This window comes from Rhamphochromis longiceps, linkage group LG11 (genome assembly GCF_057381845.1).
Source record: "Rhamphochromis longiceps isolate RC_006_pf linkage group LG11, R_longiceps_female_GT1.1, whole genome shotgun sequence".
NCBI lineage: Eukaryota > Metazoa > Chordata > Actinopteri > Cichliformes > Cichlidae > Rhamphochromis > Rhamphochromis longiceps.
The window spans coordinates 27,342,654-27,363,980 of record NC_140567.1 but is presented as its reverse complement, the minus strand read 5'-3'; the positions used below and the strand labels follow the sequence as shown (position 1 = coordinate 27,363,980).

At 38.3% G+C, this 21,327-nt stretch overlaps 1 protein-coding gene and 1 long non-coding RNA gene across 2 annotated transcripts in view; both read left to right on the top strand.

Annotated features, from left to right (window-relative positions):
- The window catches only part of cadm4 (cell adhesion molecule 4), a 187,991-nt gene that overhangs the window by 56,362 nt on the left and 110,302 nt on the right, over positions 1-21,327 (top strand). The window lies entirely within an intron of this gene.
- LOC146659401 (uncharacterized) lies at positions 4,858-6,282 on the top strand. The gene is made up of 2 exons (XR_014913794.1): positions 4,858-5,130; positions 5,513-6,282. It is a non-coding gene; the product is annotated as an uncharacterized LOC146659401 (long non-coding RNA).

Genomic DNA, 21,327 nt, shown 5'->3' with positions numbered 1-21,327 from the left:
AACTTCCTTCATCACAGAGAAAAAACACAGAAACCGAACCGCTCTAATGCATTCAGACCTCTTTGTTCCATCTTCCCTTGCCTTCTCATTTATTCGAATGATTGGTGCTGTTCCATCTTTTCAACCAGCTGTTTCTATATCGCCTATCCTTCCCTGTTGTCCCATGTTGCCTTTCATTTCTCCTGGTAGAACAAGTGCCTCTTTATTCCTCTTATTGATGTTCATATGCTTGTCCCAGTCATCGACAGTCATAACACTGATCCTTTGCGCTAAAGGTGCTGATGCTGATTAGTTGTGAAAACTGTCAAAGCTTTATGTTTATGGTCTATATTTTTTGTGAACAGCATGTATGTACCAAGGTGCACATGCATGTTCACCCCACAAATTCCAAGTGACAACTGATCCATCAACGCATGTCGTCCTTTAAGTCTTCTGTTCTTTATCTCTCTTTTCTGAGTCTCCATGCGTACCTTCTCTCTGATCCTCCTCTTTGTGTCGTTTACACTCTCCATCTCCTCTCCTCTTCTCCCCTCTATTCTCTTTCCCTTTGTACCTCTTCTACATGTCGGGAAAGAAATCTCTTTCATTTGATTTTTATTTCCCCCTTCCTTCCTCATCTAATCTCGTCACAAGGCGCTGGCAAGTGAGGAAAAGAAAAGGCGCGTGTGAAAAATGGGGTCTTTATTCATGTTGTTCCACCCTTTCTTCTTCGTATATGCCGCCTCTTTTGCCGGAAGGGTGAGTTTGTCGCACATATCTGAGAAAAAAAGAGTCGGGGAAAAAAGCTCAGTGGAGGAGTGAGAGATGGTACAGAACAGCAGGGAACAAAAACAGGAGAGAGAGAGTCAGGAAGGGATTTTTTTTTTTGAAGGGTTGTCAGGCCATGTCGAGTGAGAGAAAAGAAGGGACATGAAGAGAGAGGAAGAATGCGGAGGTGTCAGATCTGTTTATCTCCCTAAAGAGAGTGACAGTCGTTTACCAGCTAACAATCCATTCTTGCTACTGCACTTCTCTGAGTCCTTTTGTGTGTTATTCTGTCTTTCACCCTATTTTTCTCCCTCTCTCTCCCCTAGAGCGTGCTTTCAGAAGCAGCCTTGCCAATTTACTGTAACTCTCCATCATCTTTTTTCCCTTTTCCTCATTTTCCTTTTTCATCTCCCTGCATTTCCTTTCTCAATCAAATATACATGGGCTTTTGCAGGACGCCCTGTCTTTCTCTCTTTTCTCTCTCTTTCAAACATTCTCTGATGTTTTCTTCCACCACTGTCACAGCATTTTATCTTGACATTTCAAAACCAAGGCGCTCTCTCTCTCCAGGAAAAATGTCTCAATTGTACACATGATGTTGGGCTCATTCATGTGCTCGACTGTGTGTGTGTGTGTGTGTTTGTTACCCTGCCTTTATTGAAGAATGTGTGTAGGCCATCTATTTCATGAAGTATTCTGGTGCCCTGAGGCGTCGCTCAGACGCACACCATTCATATCGTCTGCGCTCTGTTGTCAACTTTTAACAACAGTCATTCTGTTGTCGCGTGAATGTCTCCATTTCTATATTTGTGTGTGTTTACATGAATTTGGGATTGTTCATACGTGGACAAGGATTAATAATTGATTACGCTGAAAGTGCAGCCACTATCGTCACTAGTGGCGATAGTGGCATGTGTGTGTGGGGGGCATTGCATGTGTGTGTGTGTGTGTGTGTTGTTGTTTGTGTGTGTATGTGTGTGTATGTTTGCTCCCTCAAAGAGTAATTATCACTGGAAGGTTGCTGCCCTATTGGCAAATGCCAAATGTTTTGTTCTGCTCTGCTCCAGGTTAATTGGCTGATTGAAGTACAAGACTCCCACTAATGCTTTCTTGTGCTGTAATCTGTGTGAGAGAATGTACGTTTTTATCCGTGTGACGGTGCCTCCCCCTGTGTTTATTAGAAAAGAACAAGTTTTTATGCTTAAACCAAGACAAGCAGTGCAGGAGGCGATGATAAGGATAAATCCTGTTATTGTCATAGTTTCTGCTGGTTATGTTGACATTATTCTCAACAAAATTACCATCTGAGATCCGGGTCTATGCAAAAATTAGGTGTGGTGCTGCAAATAACTAAAGTGGTGTAATGTTATGGTTTAATAAAGAATTAGTGAACTCTAATGCAGCATGGAAAACAAAACACAAAGAGAATCTGGAGACGTGGACTAGATGGTATGTCAGGTCAGAGTGAGACGCTGGAATTGGTGAGTGGGCTGGTAGGCAAAAAAAAGCAGGCAGGCAGGGTCTCACAAAGTCTAGCTGGCACACGAAGGAGGTCTGAAGCACAGAGAGAGGAAAATGTGGTCAACAGAGGCAGGTCAAAAATACAAGAGCTAGAGAAAATGCTCGGGGAGCCTGGTTTGTCTACCACAATAGTTGATGGACAATCTGGCAAAGAATGGGCATAAAAGCTACGGTGTTTATATACTGTAGGTTGGTGTTGTAGTTGATGTGAAACAAGTGTGCCAGCTGAGGAGTAAACCATGTCCGAGAGAGAAAAAAGGACTGGGAAATAGCTCTGTAACAAGCAGCAACCTTAAAGACAGAAAAAATGAAGCCAAAATGGAAATGCCCAAAACTCAGTTTTATTTAGTAGCTCGAAAAGTGATTCAGTCCACAGAGACCTCATCTTAAAATACACACGTTTGAAGCAGAAATATACTATTTTGACAGCCTAGTACAAAACATGGCTGTGGTCTCTAAAGCTAATGTACCTCTTTCTGACAGCTGAATGGGTGATGAAATTTTATATAACTCATTCGTTTAAATTGTATTCGAGATTTAAGTTATGCACAGTTGGGCGCTTTGAGCTACAGGTTGGTGCAAATTTATCTTGTTCTAAGTTGCACAAAAATGGATCCTAAGGATGATAGAAATGTAGTTTTAAGCCTGCTGTTTGGTAGCCAATATTAGCACATCTTACAATTAGACTGGTGCCTTAAGAAGCTAGGCAGTCAGTACAAGTGTTACTTGATGCTTACATAAGAGCTCTCGCCTGAAGTATAGTCACTTCATATTTAAAAAAAACCTACAAAAGGCAGCAGAAAACTGATCTCTTTAGCAAATCCTGTACACAAACCAATGCCTGGCGTGAGATTATATTTAATATCTGGATCTTTTTTTTTTGTTCGCGAGAGCTTAAAATATTTATTTCCTGAGCTTTTCAAACCAAGATACTACCAGACACCATAATAAACATATAAAATAAGGAGCAAGTTTTTGTGTTTTGTAAAAACATGATCCAAGACTTACTGAAAGCTGACAAACAGCAGACAGACTTTTAACACAATTACTCTGAGGGCCATTTGTTAAAGAGTACCTAAGCTGACCCGAGCGCTGGATTCTCTGTGGGCGATGTTATTCTGAAGCTGAAATGTCGCTTATGCTTGAAAAGAATGCATGAAAAGCTCTGGACATGTGTGCACATGAACATTGTGCGGATGTCTACGCTTTGTGTTGAGAAAGAAAGAAATTTTGATAAAGTGTAGCCTGTCAAGTTTGTGTGTGTGTGTGTGTGTGTGTGTGTGTGTAGTTCAGAGTGCTGGTTAAATGAGAGGGGTAATGCTATAGCTTTGTGAGAGCAACACGGGGCCTAACTCAGCATTAGTCCGACTGATCTCCATTTGTTCCACTCTTGTAGAGAGAGGCAGGGAGAGAGAGAGCAAGGGAGAGAAAAAAGGGGTACGGAGAGATAGAGGAAGCGGGATGGATTACATAACCATTTGGGGGAGAAAAAGAGGAAAAATAATAATCTGTAACAAGTGAGCCAGCTAAATTTGAATGATGTATTAGGAGAGAGTGATATTATACCCCTTTCGTCAAACTGACAGGTCATTAATTATTCATGAGCTCCGGAAGTAATTCCGGAGCTCCGGAAGTAGGAAGTAATTAAGGAAGTAATAAAAATATGATATTCATAAAAATATGATATTCATAAAAATATGATATTCATAAAAATATAATTGATTATTTAGAAAGTTTCTTATATATCAATATAGCATTCTTTTATTTCTTTAAGCAATTAAATTTTTTTTATTTTTTTATGCTCAAAAAACGCCATCTGGTGGCACAGCCCGAGGCTGTGTGTCTGGGCGTGCGGGGGCGCGCCCGTGTCTCCGGACCGTGCTCTCTCGCTCGGGCTCCGTGCTCATGTGTTTAAAAATGTATTAAACCATATTAAAATTGTTTAGTTAAACTTGTGCTTTTGTAACGTTCAGTATGGCCACAAACACATGCTGCATGCCTTGGGGGAAAACTTTATTTCGATTTATATGCATTTGTAGATTTAGAATAAAACTCATACTGATGTGACAATAAAAGTGATTTGATTTGATACTCAGAAAAAACTCGCGATCCCCTAACCCTAACCCTCCTTAGAAACATAAGCAGGGAAAACTCCTTAAAAAACCCTCCGCGTTTTCTCCAAAACCCTACAATAACTTGTTAGGGTACCCCCTCTATTCCCAAAACCTTATATTCGATAACAGGGGAAATCCTGAAAAAATCCTTAGTCTTTTTTCTCAAATTCAGCGCCCCGCGGCTCCCTTCATGCTCAGCCAAACAAAGCCAAAACTCCTTTAAAAAAAAATTTCTCCGCGATTTCTCCAAATCCCTAGAATAACTTGTTAGCTACCCCTCTATTCCCAAAACCTTATATTCGATAACAGGGAAAATCCTTAGTCTTTTTTCTTCAAAAACTTCCCTCTTACTAGCAACCTCTAAAATTCAACGCACACTCTAAGTTCTACCTCGCTCTTAATCTCCGATCCACAACTTCTTGCAGAGCACAATTTTTTCCTGCTTGTTCGCTCCCCGCTGCTTACCTCGTTCGAAATTTGCGCCGGAGACCAACTCCCCCCCTTACTTCGCCCCGCTGCCAATCACATAACTATTGCACCGCTCCCTTCGCACCCCGGTTAGCCAATCCGCTCCAGGTCCGATTTTTATGATCTCCCGCTCAGGTTAAGACTACCCCCGAGCTCCCAGAAGACCCCTGCCTTCAGCCATATCAACAACTGGAACCGCTCAGACTGCTTGCGAGTTCGCATAGGGAGCGGCCGATTTCAACAGCAACTTGCGTCTCTTTCCTTATCCGCATATCATTCGGTAAGTGTTAATCTTCCTCTCTAACTACATTTTTGCATTTTCCTTTTTACCATTCTGTCAATCCTTTCATTTAAAAAAATAAATAAATATCACAATGGTTTGTAACAGGTACAATACACCATCCATCCATCCATTCGCCTCCACTTATCCTTTTCTCAGGCTCGCGCGGTGCGCTGGAGCCTATCCCACGTACAATACACTTTAAAATATATATAAGCTCCACTTTTAACTCCCGTAAAAGTTTATACATTACATGTCTACATCACCTATCATGGCCTCATCGGGTATCTCATATCATCTTGTTATTGTTATGTTATGCTCCTTTGATATTTTGCTAGTTTGCGTGTTTTAAAACTCTTTTTGTTTTTCTTTATATTTTTAGACCCAGATGTGTTAACCTGATCCCTGCGAAACACCAGCTCTGCGTGGATTTTGACCGCGAGTGACCGGATGTTGTTTCCGGCCTGAGGTTGCCTGAAATGCCTTGAGGCTCGTTTGAAAGATTGCGCCCGAGACCAACTCCGCCTCCAAGGCATGCCTACCTTTAGCTGCCACCAGTGAGATATCAGAGCCGGGCTCCACATATCCAATCAGGAGCACGAGCAAGACAGCTTTTGCAGACTCTCCAGAAATATACAAGTCCTTACCAACTGCTCTGCAACCCAGTGTTTCTGGTCCCCTCACTAACATCGCTTTTTGAGATATTTTTTATGAACCACCAAAAAAGCAATTTTACCCCACAGACTGGGTCTGAGGGCAGCAGCGGGGACAAATGATTGTAATGAAGCGACGGACATTTCATGGCTGGTCTTGCATAATCGTGAGTTATTATGTCATATGGTGATAAGTACATAGTTTTGCAAGAGGCATACAAGCACTGTGGAAAAAGTAATCATAAAACTGTTTTTGTGAACACCCTACGTTATGCTTTAAAAAATGTGATACATGTAATGTGATCATCAAAGAACATGATTTTTTAAAAAAAAAAAACTTTTATTCTTATGCTTTTAAAGTATGTCAGATTATCTTAAAACACTTATTTGTATGTTATAATGTTTTTCTTACACCATGTGTAATTTTTATAGACACCTTATTCATTGTATCAATGTGTAATTATGTATCTTTGATAAATAAATAAAATATTTAATCTTGTATTTGTGTACTTTCTGGTGATTCAATAAAAAATTAGTCACATATCGCTCTGATAAACACAGATGGCTGAAAGAAATGTTTGATGGAACAAAGGAAACAAGTGTCTTGCTGCTAAACTTTTAAGTCACCATGGTTTAAATGAGAAAGTCTGTATGTAAAACATGAAAAACTCCATATCAGTGATATCTACAAAGGTGTACTCATTTCTTTGTAATGGTACTTTACTGTTCCAATGAAACAAAAAGAAAATCTCATTTTTAAAGTACATTTTTCGGCCACCCTGACCTATTTTCAGGGGCAAGAATGTTGATGTTAGACTGTGTTTTAAATCAGGTTGTGATCTTAAACTAACTATCACAGCACTGATTTCAGTTGTAATGTCAATTAGAATCCCAATTTGGCTTTTCTCCAGTCAGTGTTATGGTGAAATTTAACTTGTTCTTTTGTGTAATTGCACATGGCCCAGCAAAGGACCCCTTAGTAAACTGTACAGCATAAGTTTTCAATTCACTTTTGTCAGAAAACTTCACAGTATGAGAAGTTACAGCACAGTTTCTCCAAACGTGTGGTTCTTTTTCAGCCAGCGTGCTTTTAGAGCATCTACATTAGCTCATGTAGTAAAAGTACAATCAGTAAGTGTACTTTAACATTTGAGATTCCGAGTCACTCTTGCTTAGATCATGTGAACTATATCATGAACCTTTTTTTGTATAATGCATCAAACGTGTTCAAATCAGTTTATTTTCAATTTATTTTAACTAATCTAGAGACAAGCAACTCCTTTTTAGCTTCTGTTATGTATTTACCTCTCACACCTTAATCTAGATGTTAGTGTTCTCAGAGTTAACATGTCTCATGTTGCCATGTTGTATTTCTAATACCCAGCCTCAGTGTTCGCCCTGTTGACCCTCAAATCCAAACACCAATGATCTAGATATTCACAAAATTCATAAGGAGATTCTTAAGGTCTTAAGTTTTGTTGTTTTTATGTTTTACAAAAAAAAAACTTCACATTTTTTATATTTTTAAACGAAAGTGACATGCAAGGATATTTTTCTTTAGTGATGTTGCTTCAGCAATCTCAAATACTAATTATTCTGGGAATTTTTATGGTCAAACTATGTGATTTTCCAAATGTGTGTGTGTGGAGTAAAATGACCTTGTTCTTATGATGTTGTCACCGTGAATCATTCAGGATTAACAACACAAATTATATCGATAGCAGAAACAGTCTTATAACTTATAATTCTCACACGTTACCGCTAGTTTTACAAACGCAGTCTTCTTCAGCTCTGTTTATGTAGCTTTTATGAAACTGATTTTCCATAGTACAAGTAGAATTTAATTTTTCTTTGCTCTCCAGTATAAATGCAATAATTTGCAGGCTTTTTACTGAAACTCTCACAATGCAACACTCAATGCTCAGAGCTTCATATATCAACAGCTCTGAAAATATCTTCTTTTTTAAAGTAATGTAGGACAGGATCTCTCACTCTCTGTGTCTCAAAAAAAACCCCAACTAAACTGGCAATCACCACTAAACAAATGAAAGTAGTTTATGGCTTTTTTATCAGCTGCATTTCTTTCATTTATGTATTGATCCCATTGTTTATTGGTAATGCTTTTAGGTCACTGTTTTAGCATGTCTGCCTCACACTCCATTTAAACAGTTTAACAGATAGTGGGGTCTGGTAAGGAAGTTGGGGGGAAGCAGACAACTCCACAGGAAGAGTCTTTTTGTCTTTTCTCCACTGTAAAAGATAGCAAGGCAGTGTGAAACTTTCTTTGCGGGAAAGACAAAACTGAGAGCCATGCTAGGCTCAGTGAGAGACTCTGCTCACCCTCTGCCCCAGCGATGCCAGTCCCTCACCAAGCTTGATTTCTGTTCTTTGTCTTGATTAAAGAATGTTAGCTACCGCTCATCGCTTGTCTGCAGGCTTTATTAAACGGAAAACTTCCACAACAACCTCTAAACAGTGGTTTATGGCTTTTTGTCACCTGCAACACCATGTAACACTTGGATGTTAGATTCTTTTACCAGTCAGTGTTGTTAGCCCCAACCCCCAGGCTCCAGGTGTCTGAGCTCTAACCCTGGCTGCCAAATGTCCCCCTGAGGCCTTTGTGCCTTTTACCACCAGACTAAGTTTGTAGTCCTATCTACTAATATTATTTTATTTTTTTATTATAGCACAAGTTTCAGTTAGGTTACTACTTTGACTTCCTCAATTTGAGCACATTTCTGACCCGATACTTTATCAAGCTTTTACTCGAGTGTTTTTGACACTAGCAGCTGTACTTCTACTTAAGTGAAAATTGCCTGCAATTTTGCCACCTCAGTTGCCACTTTTCTGGAGTTTGTACACTTTTTATATTGAAACGTTCAACGTTTTACGTGTTATCCTTGATCACAGTTCTAAACAAGTTAACTTTCTTCACTTCAAAGTAACCCAAAAAAGAAACTATATGTCCAGTTCTCTTTACTCCAAACCTGGTTTAAGGCTATGCTGTTGTTGTGATATGGCCATACAAATAATATTAAGTTTAATTAATCTTTTAAAAAAATGGCTGCTTCATGGCTACCTGTTCAGAGAATTTGCAGACTTTTATGGAAACTGTCACAATGTAACACTCTCACTGTCAAAACAGGGTTGATCCATGTTTCTATGAACACTGATTAATATATCAACAGCTCTGAAAATCCTTTTTTTTTAAAGTAAAGCAGAACAGGATCTCTGTATCTCTAAAAATCCCAACAAAACTGGCAATCACCTCTAAACAAATGGAAGTAGTTTATGGATCTTTATCACCTGCAACACCATGTAACACCTAGATGTTAGACTCTTTTACCATCACATTTGCAAGGGTTTATGTGTTATCCTTGATCACAGTTCTAAATAAGTTAACTTTCTTGACATAAAAGTAGCCCAAAGAAGACAAATATATGTCCAGTTCTTTTTTACTCCAAACCTACTGATCGGAAAACATTATGTGATGCTGGAAGTTTTCATCCTATCCATCTGCAAAACAAGTTTACCTGTAAGCCAACACATTAGACGTAAGCAAATTTGTGAAATTCCTGAACAATGTGCTTTGTGGAGTAGCAGTAGTACTAGAACTAGTACTAGTAGTCCTAGTATTCTGCAGCAACCAGGCTTCAAGAGTGATCACTCTTCTGGCTTTCAAATGGTGAAAACATGTCACAGTCTTAACCGCAAATCAGAAATGTTGGTAAATTTAAAAAGGAATTTAAACGTCAGCTTTGACATAGACACAGACTTTATTAATGCCACACTCAGGAAATTCACATGTTACACATGATTTAGTTCACCTGCTAAATCCCCAGAGCAATAACCACATCAGCATCATTAGCCTGAGTGTTGATCCTCCAGGTGAGTGAGTGGAGTTGAGTGTGTGTGTGTGTGTGTGTGTGTGTGTGTGTGTGTGTGTGTGTGTGTGTGTGTGTGTGTGTGTGTGATCAGAGGTGAAGCTGCTTTCTGCAAAGTCTCATCAACAACCAGGAAGAGTCTAAAAGCACTAAATATGAAACAGACCATTTACCATACCCAACACTGAGCTCCTGCACAGTCAGATGGAGTGAAACATAATGTCCCAGTGGTGTTCTGTTGGATTTAGCAGGTGAGCGTTGTTGCCAGTCAAAACCTTTTTGGAAACTCTTTACAAGAATCAATGTAATTATTTGTTTTACTTGAATCAAATGTATTGGTTTATATACCTGAAATAAAACTTTTTTTTGGAAACCCGTTACATCAAATAAAACTTTCTTGGAAAAGCATTGCAAGAATCAATCGAGTTATTTGTTTTACCCCATTCAAATCTATTGGTTTCAATACATCAAATTAAATAATTTTGGAAACCCGTTACATCAAATAAAACTTTCTTGGAAAAACTTTACAAGAATCAATGTAATTATTTGTTTTACTTGAATCAAATGTAATGGTTTATATACCTGAAATAAAACTTTTTTGGAAACCCTGTACATGAAGTAAAAGGTTTTTGATCTTGTAAGTTCTGGCTTTAATATTTTCAGCTGATAAAGTGAACTTCATACAAACTCTGTGTTAGAAAAATCAAACTGTGTCTCGTGCGGGTGTATTGTGACTGCTCCATCACAATGTATAATTTGACTTGTGAGGTACACACAACAAGGCCAACAAGAAAAAGTGAATTAGAGATTCATTACAAAATACAAAAAATAAAAATAAATAGTGCACAAATTTAAAACAAGCAAAACACCTATGCAAGAGTAACTACTAATGATTTACAAATACTTGTCATATACAACCAATACACTCAGAGAATTTTACCATATCAGTATAAAGCTCTCTGTAATTCCTGGACAGTTCGTGAAATAATTTAAAATTAAATCTGCACTTCAGTTAACTATTCTTTTTTAACAACAGGTTTATGTCTTAGATCTACGGATACAGCTAAAACACTCTGCTTGTATAATGCTGTATTCTCTCCCAGCTTATCCTTTTCTCACAACAGGGTGATTCCCAAAGTACGAGTCAATAAAACAATCACTCTAAAAACCAGAACAGAAAGATAAAGTTGCAAAATAAAAGATTAAGGATTGTGTTTTTATAGCATGTAGTAAACTATCCCCTTTTTCTAACACAGAGTTTGTATGAAGTTCACTTTATCAGCTGAAAATATTAAAGCCAGAACTTACAAGATCAAAAACCTTTTACTTCATGTACAGGGTTTCCAAAAAAGTTTTATTTCAGGTATATAAACCATTACATTTGATTCAAGTAAAACAAATAATTACATTGATTCTTGTAAAGTTTTTCCAAGAAAGTTTTATTTGATGTAACGGGTTTCCAAAATTATTTAATTTGATGTATTGAAACCAATAGATTTGAATGGGGTAAAACAAATAACTCGATTGATTCTTGCAATGCTTTTCCAAGAAAGTTTTATTTGATGTAACGGGTTTCCAAAAAAAAGTTTTATTTCAGGTATATAAACCAATACATTTGATTCAAGTAAAACAAATAATTACATTGATTCTTGTAAAGAGTTTCCAAAAAGGTTTTGACTGGCAACAACGCTCACCTGCTAAATCCAACAGAACACCACTGGGACATTATGTTTCACTCCATCTGACTGTGCAGGAGCTCAGTGTTGGGTATGGTAAATGGTCTGTTTCATATTTAGTGCTTTTAGACTCTTCCTGGTTGTTGATGAGACTTTGCAGAAAGCAGCTTCACCTCTGATCACACACACACACACACACACACACACACACACACACACACACACACACACACACACACACACACACACACTCAACTCCACTCACTCACCTGGAGGATCAACACTCAGGCTAATGATGCTGATGTGGTTATTGCTCTGGGGATTTAGCAGGTGAACTAAATCATGTGTAACATGTGAATTTCCTGAGTGTGGCATTAATAAAGTCTGTGTCTATGTCAAAGCTGACGTTTAAATTCCTTTTTAAATTTACCAACATTTCTGATTTGCGGTTAAGACTGTGACATGTTTTCACCATTTGAAAGCCAGAAGAGTGATCACTCTTGAAGCCTGGTTGCTGCAGAATACTAGGACTACTAGTACTAGTTCTAGTACTACTGCTACTCCACAAAGCACATTGTTCAGGAATTTCACAAATTTGCTTACGTCTAATGTGTTGGCTTACAGGTAAACTTGTTTTGCAGATGGATAGGATGAAAACTTCCAGCATCACATAATGTTTTCCGATCAGTAGGTTTGGAGTAAAAAAGAACTGGACATATATTTGTCTTCTTTGGGCTACTTTTATGTCAAGAAAGTTAACTTATTTAGAACTGTGATCAAGGATAACACATAAACCCTTGCAAATGTGATGGTAAAAGAGTCTAACATCTAGGTGTTACATGGTGTTGCAGGTGATAAAGATCCATAAACTACTTCCATTTGTTTAGAGGTGATTGCCAGTTTTGTTGGGATTTTTAGAGATACAGAGATCCTGTTCTGCTTTACTTTAAAAAAAAGGATTTTCAGAGCTGTTGATATATTAATCAGTGTTCATAGAAACATGGATCAACCCTGTTTTGACAGTGAGAGTGTTACATTGTGACAGTTTCCATAAAAGTCTGCAAATTCTCTGAACAGGTAGCCATGAAGCAGCCATTTTTTTAAAAGATTAATTAAACTTAATATTATTTGTATGGCCATATCACAACAACAGCATAGCCTTAAACCAGGTTTGGAGTAAAGAGAACTGGACATATAGTTTCTTTTTTGGGTTACTTTGAAGTGAAGAAAGTTAACTTGTTTAGAACTGTGATCAAGGATAACACGTAAAACGTTGAACGTTTCAATATAAAAAGTGTACAAACTCCAGAAAAGTGGCAACTGAGGTGGCAAAATTGCAGGCAATTTTCACTTAAGTAGAAGTACAGCTGCTAGTGTCAAAAACACTCGAGTAAAAGCTTGATAAAGTATCGGGTCAGAAATGTGCTCAAATTGAGGAAGTCAAAGTAGTAACCTAACTGAAACTTGTGCTATAATAAAAAAATAAAATAATATTAGTAGATAGGACTACAAACTTAGTCTGGTGGTAAAAGGCACAAAGGCCTCAGGGGGACATTTGGCAGCCAGGGTTAGAGCTCAGACACCTGGAGCCTGGGGGTTGGGGCTAACAACACTGACTGGTAAAAGAATCTAACATCCAAGTGTTACATGGTGTTGCAGGTGACAAAAAGCCATAAACCACTGTTTAGAGGTTGTTGTGGAAGTTTTCCGTTTAATAAAGCCTGCAGACAAGCGATGAGCGGTAGCTAACATTCTTTAATCAAGACAAAGAACAGAAATCAAGCTTGGTGAGGGACTGGCATCGCTGGGGCAGAGGGTGAGCAGAGTCTCTCACTGAGCCTAGCATGGCTCTCAGTTTTGTCTTTCCCGCAAAGAAAGTTTCACACTGCCTTGCTATCTTTTACAGTGGAGAAAAGACAAAAAGACTCTTCCTGTGGAGTTGTCTGCTTCCCCCCAACTTCCTTACCAGACCCCACTATCTGTTAAACTGTTTAAATGGAGTGTGAGGCAGACATGCTAAAACAGTGACCTAAAAGCATTACCAATAAACAATGGGATCAATACATAAATGAAAGAAATGCAGCTGATAAAAAAGCCATAAACTACTTTCATTTGTTTAGTGGTGATTGCCAGTTTAGTTGGGTTTTTTTTGAGACACAGAGAGTGAGAGATCCTGTCCTACATTACTTTAAAAAAGAAGATATTTTCAGAGCTGTTGATATATGAAGCTCTGAGCATTGAGTGTTGCATTGTGAGAGTTTCAGTAAAAAGCCTGCAAATTATTGCATTTATACTGGAGAGCAAAGAAAAATTAAATTCTACTTGTACTATGGAAAATCAGTTTCATAAAAGCTACATAAACAGAGCTGAAGAAGACTGCGTTTGTAAAACTAGCGGTAACGTGTGAGAATTATAAGTTATAAGACTGTTTCTGCTATCGATACAATTTGTGTTGTTAATCCTGAATGATTCACGGTGACAACATCATAAGAACAAGGTCATTTTACTCCACACACACACACATTTGGAAAATCACATAGTTTGACCATAAAAATTCCCAGAATAATTAGTATTTGAGATTGCTGAAGCAACATCACTAAAGAAAAATATCCTTGCATGTCACTTTCGTTTAAAAATATAAAAAATGTGAAGTTTTTTTTTTGTAAAACATAAAAACAACAAAACTTAAGACCTTAAGAATCTCCTTATGAATGTTGTGAATATCTAGATCATTGGTGTTTGGATTTGAGGGTCAACAGGGCGAACACTGAGGCTGGGTATTAGAAATACAACATGGCAACATGAGACATGTTAACTCTGAGAACACTAACATCTAGATTAAGGTGTGAGAGGTAAATACATAACAGAAGCTAAAAAGGAGTTGCTTGTCTCTAGATTAGTTAAAATAAATTGAAAATAAACTGATTTGAACACGTTTGATGCATTATACAAAAAAAGGTTCATGATATAGTTCACATGATCTAAGCAAGAGTGACTCAGAATCTCAAATGTTAAAGTACACTTACTGATTGTACTTTTACTACATGAGCTAATGTAGATGCTCTAAAAGCACGCTGGCTGAAAAAGAACCACACGTTTGGAGAAACTGTGCTGTAACTTCTCATACTGTGAAGTTTTCTGACAAAAGTGAATTGAAAACTTATGCTGTACAGTTTACTAAGGGGTCCTTTGCTGGGCCATGTGCAATTACACAAAAGAACAAGTTAAATTTCACCATAACACTGACTGGAGAAAAGCCAAATTGGGATTCTAATTGACATTACAACTGAAATCAGTGCTGTGATAGTTAGTTTAAGATCACAACCTGATTTAAAACACAGTCTAACATCAACATTCTTGCCCCTGAAAATAGGTCAGGATGGCCGAAAAATGTACTTTAAAAATGAGATTTTCTTTTTGTTTCATTGGAACAGTAAAGTACCATTACAAAGAAATGAGTACACCTTTGTAGATATCACTGATATGGAGTTTTTCATGTTTTACATACAGACTTTCTCATTTAAACCATGGTGACTTAAAAGTTTAGCAGCAAGACACTTGTTTCCTTTGTTCCAGCAAACATTTCTTTCAGCCATCTGTGTTTATCAGAGCGATATGTGACTAATTTTTTATTGAATCACCAGAAAGTACACAAATACAAGATTAAATATTTTATTTATTTATCAAAGATACATAATTACACATTGATACAATGAATAAGGTGTCTATAAAAATTACACATGGTGTAAGAAAAACATTATAACGTACAAATAAGTGTTTTAAGATAATCTGACATACTTTAAAAGCATAAGAATAAAAGTTTTTTTTAAAAAAAAATCATGTTCTTTGATGATCACATTACATGTATCACATTTTTTAAAGCATAACGTAGGGTGTTCACAAAAACAGTTTTATGATTACTTTTTCCACAGTGCTTGTATGCCTCTTGCAAAACTATGTACTTATCACCATATGACATAATAACTCACGATTATGCAAGACCAGCCATGAAATGTCCGTCGCTTCATTACAATCATTTGTCCCCGCTGCTGCCCTCAGACCCAGTCTGTGGGGTAAAATTGCTTTTTTGGTGGTTCATAAAAAATATCTCAAAAAGCGATGTTAGTGAGGGGACCAGAAACACTGGGTTGCAGAGCAGTTGGTAAGGACTTGTATATTTCTGGAGAGTCTGCAAAAGCTGTCTTGCTCGTGCTCCTGATTGGATATGTGGAGCCCGGCTCTGATATCTCACTGGTGGCAGCTAAAGGTAGGCATGCTTTGGAGGCGGAGTTGGTCTCGGGCGCAATCTTTCAAACGAGCCTCAAGGCATTTCAGGCAACCTCAGGCCGGAAACAACATCCGGTCACTCGCGGTCAAAATCCACGCAGAGCTGGTGTTTCGCAGGGATCAGGTTAACACATCTGGGTCTAAAAATATAAAGAAAAACAAAAAGAGTTTTAAAACACGCAAACTAGCAAAATATCAAAGGAGCATAACATAACAATAACAAGATGATATGAGATACCCGATGAGGCCATGATAGGTGATGTAGACATGTAATGTATAAACTTTTACGGGAGTTAAAAGTGGAGCTTATATATATTTTAAAGTGTATTGTACGTGGGATAGGCTCCAGCGCACCGCGCGAGCCTGAGAAAAGGATAAGTGGAGGCGAATGGATGGATGGATGGTGTATTGTACCTGTTACAAACCATTGTGATATTTATTTATTTATTTAAATGAAAGGATTGACAGAATGGTAAAAAGGAAAATGCAAAAATGTAGTTAGAGAGGAAGATTAACACTTACCGAATGATATGCGGATAAGGAAAGAGACGCAAGTTGCTGTTGAAATCGGCCGCTCCCTATGCGAACTCGCAAGCAGTCTGAGCGGTTCCAGTTGTTGATATGGCTGAAGGCAGGGGTCTTCTGGGAGCTCGGGGGTAGTCTTAACCTGAGCGGGAGATCATAAAAATCGGACCTGGAGCGGATTGGCTAACCGGGGTGCGAAGGGAGCGGTGCAATAGTTATGTGATTGGCAGCGGGGCGAAGTAAGGGGGGGAGTTGGTCTCCGGCGCAAATTTCGAACGAGGTAAGCAGCGCATTCGGGAGCAGAGCGGGGAGCGAACAAGCAGGAAAAAATTGTGCTCTGCAAGAAGTTGTGGATCGGAGATTAAGAGCGAGGTAGAACTTAGAGTGTGCGTTGAATTTTAGAGGTTGCTAGTAAGAGGGAAGTTTTTGAAGAAAAAAGACTAAGGATTTTCCCTGTTATCGAATATAAGGTTTTGGGAATAGAGGGGTAGCTAACAAGTTATTCTAGGGATTTGGAGAAATCGCGGAGAAATTTTTTTTTAAAGGAGTTTTGGCTTTGTTTGGCTGAGCATGAAGGGAGCCGCGGGGCGCTGAATTTGAGAAAAAAGACTAAGGATTTTTTCAGGATTTCCCCTGTTATCGAATATAAGGTTTTGGGAATAGAGGGGGCACCCTAACAAGTTATTGTAGGGTTTTGGAGAAAACGCGGAGGGTTTTTTAAGGAGTTTTCCCTGCTTATGTTTCTAAGGAGGGTTAGGGTTAGGGGATCGCGAGTTTTTTCTGAGTATCAAATCAAATCACTTTTATTGTCACATCAGTATGAGTTTTATTCTAAATCTACAAATGCATATAAATCGAAATAAAGTTTTCCCCCAAGGCATGCAGCATGTGTTTGTGGCCATACTGAACGTTACAAAAGCACAAGTTTAACTAAACAATTTTAATATGGTTTAATACATTTTTAAACACATGAGCACGGAGCCCGAGCGAGAGAGCACGGTCCGGAGACACGGGCGCGCCCCCGCACGCCCAGACACACAGCCTCGGGCGCGCGCGGGCGCGCGCGCACACACACACTGACCCGCCACCAGATGGCGTTTTTTGAGCATAAAAAAATGAAAAAAAATTTAATTGCTTAAAGAAATAAAAGAATGCTATTTTGATATATAAGAAACTTTCTAAATAATCAATTATATTTTTATGAATATCATATTTTTATGAATATCATATTTTTATGAATATCATATTTTTATTACTTCCTTAATTACTTCCTACTTCCGGAGCTCCGGAAGTACTTCCGGAGCTCATGAATAATTAATGACCTGTCAGTTTGACGAGAGGGGTATAATATCACTCTCTATTAGGTCATTGTGAAAAAAATCCTCATCCACTCAAAAATCCCGCTTACACACAGTGAAGCACTAATTCTTCTTCTTCATAAATTTATAACCTAGACCAAAAGTCAGGGATGCAAAATGACTTGTGTATATTACCTTATGTGGAACACAGAGAACCATTCGAAAAAGAAAGTCAGATTGTCCATTTTTTTTTAGCTTTTTCTTTCTTCAAAAAACGTAATCTTTTGTGGATCCAGGGCCAAAACAAAGAAAATGTGCATTTATAAATTTGGTCTAGTGAGCGGTTACTCTAAAAGAGGGAGGCAAGTAATTTTAAAGGAGAGAAAATGATAGTAAAGATAGATAGGGGAGAAGAGGACTCTAGAGCCTTCTCCCTTTTCTTTCCCCCAACATTGCAGTCCTTTGGTCTGAGCTCATGCCAAATTTAGAGATGTGGTTTAGCCCTAACCTTTCGTCATCTCTCTCACTTTTCTCTCTCTCGTACATAGAAACACTCGTTGAAAAGGCTCTCTCTCTCTCTCTCTCTCCTACCCTGTGTTTCTCTCTCTCTTTAACACACACAGCACAAATCCATGCATTCACATGGCTTCATGCTGTTATAATTTGGATTCCGCGTGAGTGGGTGCATAACGATGACAGCTAGAGGACGGCATGAAAGAACTGCCACCCAGTCCTCGAACTGAGACAAGCTCATATACCCAAACCCAGCCTATCTGCTTAACCAGCACCGGATCACATTATAACCAAGTCCCAAAAGCCTAACACTGATGCCTCGGGCCTTTTTTTCTCCTTCTTCAGATGTAATTATCATTAACACTAGAAATCACTCCTGCTCCAACGCTGCTACTTTGAAAAAAATATTCATTTATTTTTCTTTTCGACATTCACAAAGCTCAGGGACTGTAATCTGTTTTCTGGAATGGAGAAGTTATGCATAGTCAAAAACCAAGAATGCATGAAAGGTGGTAATTAGAAATGGAAAAAAAAGTTCTGATGTTATCATCAAACCAAGGTTATCTCAGTAAGGAAAAAAAAAACAACGGAAAACTGAAAAACCTAAAGTTAAAAACAAACTAAAATATTAAAAAAAATAAATATATGTAGAATTTTTTGGTCCATGACAAAAGCCTCTTAAAACGAAGGAAAGGAAAAAATGTTAGGAGGTTAAAAACACGTATTGCACTCATAATTTCTTTCACTGACCTTGTCAGCAGGCTAAAGCATAAATCCTAATTGTGTTGATGGCTGTCTTATGACTGAGGTATTCATATTTCATTTAGATTAAATACACTTACATATGAAATAAATGTATACATTTTTCATTTTATTTCATTACAGTTCACATACAAAACACACACACTTGATTCCAGTCTGGGTTGAACCTAAAGAGAAGCAGTGAAAACATTTAAAAATATGTAGTTTTGGAAGCATTTATCCTGTGAAGTAATTGTATTTATCATTACTAAAAATCTCACATGATGTCACACCATTTGTTTGATAGCAGGACTTTTTTATTGATTTCATACCCCAGTCCCACATGCATTTTTTTTAGAGCTGTTCTAAAACACTGACATTTGTTGAGTTATTGGTCTTTGCGATAAATCTTTCAAAGAAATCTAAACCATTTTTTTGATATGTACACAGAATATAGATTCAGAAGCTTTGCTACATAAAGATTAAATAAAATGAAATATGCTGGAAGCTATATAAATTCAATTAAGTGAAATAAAAAATAGAAAAGCTGTAGGATTTGAAAATTAAATTATATCCATATATTTCCCTCTACTTATCCAATTATGGTTCACAGGGAGTGGCTGGATCCCATCCCAGGCAGGGTGCACCCAGGACAGGTTACTAGCCTGTCACAGGGGCTAACACTGGGAGGCAGGCGACCATTCACACTCACACTTACAATTTGACTAATTTACATAACATGCCTGTTTTTGAATTGTGGGAGAAATATAGAGTGAAACACACACACACACACACACACACACACACACACACACACACACACACACACACACACACACACACACACACGAGTCCCAAATGGGTGTTGGCTCTGAACCCAGGACCTTCCTGCTGTGAGGTGACCAGTGCTAACCACTGCGGCACCCCTAGATGAAAATCCTATTCTATAACGCTGTCTGTGTTGTACACACCTGGTCACATTTACTCTGGTTTGGGCCAGCGCAAAACCCTCTTTTGGCATTAAAAAATGATTTGCTGGGGAGGTGAAGTGATAAGTTTGGGAATGAAATGCTTAGACATTTATTTTTGGTGTGTGTATTGCATATTTGGAGGAGTATTTGCAGGCATTTCCTTTGTAGAGTGCTGAATTTGGGGAGGAAGGTATTTAAATATACTCATACAGTGTGATTTACTAAAGTTTGCAGAAGGAAATTTGCTTCAAATCCTGTCATTATTTAACACAGGAAAAAAAAAGCATCTCTTGTTTTGCACTTTACCTGCCTGTGATAATAGCAGCTAGGAGGAGAACACTGTGTGAAGTAGAAAAGAGAGAGTTTTCTCCATTTGTGTTAATCTATTTGGAAGGCCAGAAGGCCATTGCAAGGTATCAGTTGGTCAGTCAGGTTATTCTTAATTTTATGGAGAAAATCAAAGATCATCTTGAAACCTCAACTAGACGAAATCACAAAATAAGCCACAACCAGACAAGCTTTTCTATCTGCTGTGGTTTGTGTAGTGCACATTTTTGTCCCTGGCCCTCAGGTTGCTGATGTCAAGAGCACATATAATATTTCCAAACTGCCAAGAGGCTCTTCAAAACGTGAAGCAGTTTCAGCCACAGAAGATTTCCCAAATGTCCTATGAGCAATTAGGAAACTCATGTTTAGTTGATTTGCCCATTTGAAGCCAAGCATGTGTTCTGCATGAGAAGGCAAACACACACTGCATAAATATCCGGGTAGTGTGTAACCCCACCACACTTATTGCCAGTGTCGTGGCTAAACACCCATGATCCATCGATGATTCATTTACTGTCTGTAATAGCTGCCTTTTTCAAAAAAGTAAAGAATAAAGATTAAGTTTATATTTTCACGATTTGTTTTCTTACAGCTGGTAAACTTTAATGCATCGATAACCGCCTCACTGTCTCTATTTTAGAAGTGACCATGCCAGCCCCTTCTAAGGTTTGATAGTCACATCAGTCCAGAGGTCACTCCTCCGAGGTCAGCATCAGAGGAGTGCTATGATAGGCTGACATCAGTCCTCAAACTGAAATTAAGTCCATAATCAATGTATTCAGTCTGTTTCCCTGTTCTAAATCGAACCGGATGGGCACGCCTCCACAGCCTCAATAAGGCCTGCCACATTGCACTGTGCAATGGGATGCCTGTTATGATGGTGGAAGAGCCCAATGATGGATTTAGCCCTTGAACCACTTCTGATCTCATGCAGGCTGTAGATGGATAAAAGACATGGGAACTGAATATTAATGATGATTATTATTTATTTTTTTGGTAAAATTTTCATATTGCTGTTTCTGTCGAGCATACAGAAAGCTACATGTGATCTTTAACTTAATGACATTCAGTTTTCAGATAATGTTGAATGCTTCAGTTCCATGAACAGCGAAGTTATATTTCCCACAGAGATGTCAGTGGGGTAAATTAGCCTCTGTTTTCTGCCAAACTGCTTCCGGGAAGTTAGACAAGTTAGCGTGGGAGAAAAAAAAGTCCTTGCAGTGGTAATGAAATGAACACGGGTGAGTCGGGTTACTGCCTGATGTGAAGCTTTCTGCAAGAAAGAATCAACTGAAACTTTTTTTTACTAACCAAATATAGCA